The following is a 6,347-nucleotide window of genomic DNA, read 5'->3' on the forward strand; positions in this document are numbered from 1 at the left end:
TCTTTTAGTGTGCCATTGACAATAATTAACCATAATATTATCTAGGAGTTTAGTAGCCTCTCTTAAAGTGATTTCCATAAAAGTGACTCCTGCGGCCGAATCTAAAAGATTTCTAGAAGCAAAATTCAATCCGGCATAAAAATTCTGAACAATCATCCACAAATTTAAACCATGAGTAGGGCAATTACGTATCATTAATTTCATTCTCTCGCAAGCTTGTGCAACATGTTCATGATCAAGTTGCTTAAAATTCATAATATCGTTTCTAAGATAGATGATCTTAGCAGGAGGAAAATACTTAGAGATAAAAGCATCTTTGCACTTATTCCATGAATCAATACTATTCTTAGGCAAAGACGAAACCAAGCTTTAGCACGATCTCTAAGCGAAAAAGGAAATAGCTTCAATTTAACAATATCATTATCCACATCTTTCTTCTTTTGCATGTCACACAAATCAACGAAGCTATTTAGATGGGTAGCGGCATCTTCAGTAGGAAGGCCGGAGAACGGATCTTTCATGACAAGATTCAGCAAAGCAGTATTAATTTCACAAGATTCAGCATCGGTAAGAGGAGCAATCGGAGTGCTAATAAAATCAGTGTTGTTGGTATTGGTGAAGTCACACAATTTAGTATTATCTTGAGCCATCGTGACAAGCAAGCAAACTAACACACAAGCAAACAAAAAGCAAGTGGACAAAAAGAGGCAAATAGAGAAAGAGAGGGAGGATAGAGAGAGAGAGAGGGCGAGTAAAACAGCAAGGGTGAAGTGGGGGGAGAGGAAAACAAGAGGCAAATGGCAAATAATGTAATGCGGGAGATAAGGGTATGTGATGGGTACTTGGTATGTTGACTTTTGCGTAGACCTCCCCGGCAACGGCGCCAGAAATGGCTCGTTGTCGGGAGTCAAATATTGACTTGCGCGAACCTCCCCGGCAACGGCGCCAGAAATCCTTCTTGCTACCTCTTGAGCACTGCGTTGGTTTTCCCCGAAGAGGAAGGGATGATGCAGCAAAGTAGCATAAGTATTTCCCTCAGTTTTTGAGAACCAAGGTATCAATCCAGTAGGAGGCTACACGCGAGTCCCTCATACCTGCACAAAACAAATAAATCCTCGCAACCAACGCAAATAGGGGTTGTCAATCCCTATAAGTCCACTTACGAGAGTGAGATATGATAGATATGATAAGATAATATTTTTGGTATTTTTATGATAAATATGCAAAGTAAAATAAAGGCAAAGTAAATAACAAAGGAAATAACTAAGTAGTAGGAGATCAATATGATAAAGATAGACCCGGGGGCCATGGTTTCACTAGTGGCTTCTCTCAAGAGCATAAGTATTCTACGGTGGATGAACAAATTACTGTTGAGCAATTGACAGAATTGAGCATAGTTATGAGAATATCTAGGTATGATCATGTATATAGGCATCACGTCCGAGACAAGTAGACCGACTCCTGCCTGCATCGACTACTATTACTCCACTCATCGACCGCTATCCAGCATGCATCTAGAGTATTAAGTTAAAAACAGATTAACGCCTTAAGCAAGATGACATGATGTAGAGGGATAGACTCATGCAATATGAAGAAAACCCCATCTTGTTATCCTCGATGGAAACAATACAATACGTGCCTTGCTGCCCTTACTGTCACCGAGAAAGGACACCGCAAGATTGAACCCAAATCTAAGCACTTCTCCCATTGCAAGAAAGATCAATCTAGTAGGCCAAACCAAACTGATAACTCGAAGAGACTTGCAAAGATAACCAATCGTACATAAATGAATTCAGAGAAGATTCAAATATTATTCATAGATAGACTTGATCATAAACCCACAATTCATCGGTCTCAACAAACACACTACAAAAAGAAGATTACATCGAATAGTTCTCCACAAGAGAGGGGGAGAACATTGTATTGAGATCCAAAAGGAGAGAAGAAGCCATCTAGCTAGTAACTATGGACCCGTAGGTCTGAGATAAACTACTCACACTTCATCGGAGAGGCTATGGTGTTGATGTAGAAGCCCTCCGTGATTGATGCCCCCTCCGTTGGAGCTCCCGAACAGGCCCCAAGATGGGATCTCGTGAATACAGAAAGTTACGGTGGTGGAATTAGGGTTTTGGCTCCGTGTCTGATCGTTTGGGGGTACGTGGATATATATATAGGAGGAAGGAGTACGTCGGTGAATCAACAGGGGGCCCACGAGGGTCGAGGGCGCGCCTGGTGGGGGTGGGCGCGCCCCCCTACCTCGTGCCCTCCTGTTTCCTTTCTTGACGTAGGGTCCAAGTCTCCCGGGTCTTGTTCGTTGAGAAAATCACGTTCCCGAAGGTTTCATTCCGTTTGGACTCCGTTTGATATTCCTTTTCTTCGAAACCCTAAAACAGGCAAAAACAACAATTCTGGGATGGGCCTCCGATTAATAGATTAGTCCCAAAAATAATATAAAAGTGGATAATAAAGCCCAATGATGTCCAAAACAGTAGATAATATAGCATGGAGCAATCAAAAATTATAGATACGTTGGAGACGTATCAGCATCCGCTGAGCCTGATCAGGCGCCGATCATCGAATTCAGCGCCGCGTACATCTTCCGGCACTCACCTTTGGGCGATGTGCTAAACCCATTAAAAACCCTCTCCTTAGCAGGGGACTCATAGCCGAATTATATCCGGTTTGAACGGGGGGCTGATGACGGGGAATTTCGCATCCCACCCACCTCCCACTTAATAGCCACTGTCGAAGACTTAACCAACATGCTTGATTATGGCTCCCAAGACATCGACGGTATGGACGACGATGCCGAATAGGAGCAGGCCCAAAACCCGCCATTTACCGGGCGCTGGATGGCCACCTCCTCATATGATGTATACATGGTGGATACACCCAAAGAGAATAACGGCGATGACAAAGAAGACCTAGTGGAAGATAAACCTACTGAGATACTGCCAAAGCGCTGACGACATCGGCGCCGCTCTAAGTCACGCCGTGGAAAAGACAGCACTACCGGCACCGAAGAAAACAACACTCTAGACGATGCTGAAGACAATGAAGACCCCGTTGAGCCAACTTCCGAACAGGACGAACGGGAAGATGGGTGAGTCAGCCCTGATGAACAGGCCGTAAACAAAGACTCGTAGGACAGTAATTATCTTCCGCTCTCCGAGGACGAGGTGAGCCTCGGAAATGAGGATTTTATTGTGCCTGAGGAACCTCTCGAGCAGGAGCGCTTTAAGCGCCGGCTAATAGCCACTATAAGGAGCCTCAAGAAGAAGAAGCAGCAGCTTCAAGCTGATCAAGATCTGCTCAACAAAGATGGACTAATATACTGGTAGCTGAGGAATACGGCCTCGAGCGCCCAACCAAAAGTTACCCGAAGCGCAAATTGCTACCTCAATTCGATGACGAGGCGCTGGAGCTTGTACCATCAGCGCACAATGCGGCTGACCGACCACCACGTGGCCGGGACAAAGCGGCAACTCAAGCCGAACACCAGCCCGTAATACCTCACCGTAAAGGTAGAGATAAAACAGCTCGGGGATATACATATGACCTGCGGCAGGATCTAGACAGTAGAGCAGGACATACCAGATCGATCTACGGACCACGGGGGCGTGCCCTGACACGCGACGACGGCTATCTATTCGGACGCGACAAGCCTAATCACGCCCGGGCCGAATGCCGCAGATGGACTCCATCCGAGCTATGTTGCGATGTGGCCCGATTTAGAGGCGCCGCACACCCCCTCTGCTTCACTGATGAAGTAATGGGGCATGAATTCCCCGAAGGGTTTAAACCCGTGAACATCGAATCATACGATGAAACAACAGATCCCGCGATATGGATTGAAGATTTTCTTCTCCATATTCACATGGCCCGGGGTGATGATCTTCACGCCATCAAATACCTCCCACTAAAACTCAAGGGACCATCTCGGCACTGGTTGAACAGCCTGCCTGAAAACTCCATAGGCGGCTGGGAGACTTGGAGGATGCCTTCCACGATAACTTCCAAGGTACATACGTCCGCCCTTCGGATGCCGATGATTTGAGCCATATAGTTCAACAGCCCGGAGAGTCAGCCAGGAAATTCTGGACTAGGTTCTTAGCTAAAAAGAACTAGATCGTCGACTGTCCAGATGCCGAAGCCCTAGCGGCCTTTAAGCATAGCATCCGCGATGAATGGCTCGCCCGACACCTCGGCCAGGAAAAGCCGATGTCCATGGCAGCCCTCACGACACTCATGACCCGCTTTTGCGCGGGCGAGGATAGCTAGCTAGCCCGTAGCAATAATACTGCAAGCAAACCTGGCACGTCTAAAGCTAGAAATAGCAACGGCAAGCCCCGACGCAACAGACACAAGCGTCGAAGCAACGGTGATCATACCGATGACACGGCGGTCAATGCCGGATTCAGTGGCTCCAAGTCCGGCCAGCGGAAGAAGCCATTTAGAAGGAACAATTCGGGCTCATCCAGCTTGGACCGCATACTCGATCATCCATGTCAGATACACGGCACCCCAGATAAGCCAGCTAATCATACCAACAGAAGTTGTTGGGTCTTTAAACAGACCGGCAAGTGAAATGCCGAGAACAAGGAGAAGGGGTCACAAAGTGAGGACGATGATGAGGAGTCCCGTCCATCGAACACAGGGGGACAGAAGAAGTTTCCTCCTCAGGTTAAAATGGTGAACATGATATACGCTACCCATATCCCCAAGAAGGAGCGCAAACACGCACTCAGGGACGTCTATGCGATAGAGCCAGTCGCCCCAAAATTTAACCCATGGTCATCCTGCCCGATCACTTTTGATCGCAGAGACCATCCGACCAGTATCCGTCATGGCGGTTCAGCCGCACTGGTCCTTGACCCGATAATTGATGGATTCCACCTCACGCGAGTCCTCATGGACGGTGGCAGCAGCCTCAACCTGATCTATCAGGACACAGTGCGCAAAATGGGCATCTATCCATCAAGGATCAAGCCCACAAAACTACCTTTAAAGGGGTTATTCCAGGTGTAGAGGACCGCTATACGGGCTCAATCACACTGGAAGTTTTCTTCGGATCCCCGGACAACTTTCGAAGCGAAGAGTTGATCTTCGACATCGTCCCCTTCCGCAGTGGCTATAACGCACTACTCGGACGAACCGCATTCGCTCGCTTCAATGCGGTGCCACACTATGCTTACCTCAAGCTCAAGATGCCTAGACCACGCGATGTCATAACAGTTAATGGAAACACGGAGCGCTCCCTCCGCGCCGAGGAGCACACCGCTATCCTAGCAGTAGAAGTATAGAGCGGCCTTTTCAAGTAGAACCTTAATTCGGCGGCCAAGCTCCCGCACACTGTCAAATGAGTCCAGACTACTCTGCAGCAGGACAGTCCAGCTCGTTAAGAGCTCGACTAGCAATTTGGCATCCATCCTAGTCCCGACCAAACGGCGGTGTTCGTACTGCGCGTACATAACTACGCACTCAAAATACCATGGGCATAGACGGAGGCATAACTAGATTGTGGTCCATAATACGGCTCGACCTCCCCTGGACACACATACTCTCACATCTTCTTTCATCCTTTTCAAGTTTATTTTCTACAGGCCTTTTCTGATGGCCTGATCATCGGTCCTTTCGAAGGATAGATACACCAAGACGGCAAGAAGCATTGACATATAAGGGAACCTCTAGGTGGCCTTTTTAATGATTGCTATACCTGTTTTCAGGACCCGCACGCAGCTCTCCCTTGGTCGTGGCATGTTAAATAGCCATGTTGCTTATCGCACTACCTGTACAAATATGCTTTGACGTAGTAATCAAATTATAATGGAATCAGTTCGTGGCCCAACTTTTACGGCCCTAGCTTACTACTTCATTTTTTCTTGATAATCTTATCAATTGCACCCGTACACTTTGGTACGCCTTAATTCGCCAGGGGCTTTACTACGCTCCATTCTATGGCAACAAAGTCCGAACACTTTTACAGTATAGTTTGGCGCCCCGAATTTCAGCATTATATGCATTGGCTCCGAATCATGTCTTTGGTCAATAGTTGGGTTGCCCGGCTCCTGTGCTTACTTCCTTACATTCCGCTCTATCGGCTAGGGTAGTAAAGGGAGAACTATTGCGATTGTGTCCTAGTTTATCCAAATGAGCACCTCAGTAGAGAAAGCCAAAAACTAACTGTCATGATGTGGCGAGAGCCGGTCAGCTGTTTGGAGGTTACAAATCTTTTGTGATTTTTTCCGCACTATGCGACGAATCGGTCTTTACCCGATCGGGTGTTTACAGCACCCTAGTTCGGACTCACGAACACCAGGGGTTGCGCCTAAATTTCTATTGTCAAA

The sequence above is a fragment of the Triticum urartu genome, chromosome 6 (assembly GCF_003073215.2).
Source record: "Triticum urartu cultivar G1812 chromosome 6, Tu2.1, whole genome shotgun sequence".
Taxonomy (NCBI): Eukaryota; Viridiplantae; Streptophyta; class Magnoliopsida; order Poales; family Poaceae; genus Triticum; species Triticum urartu.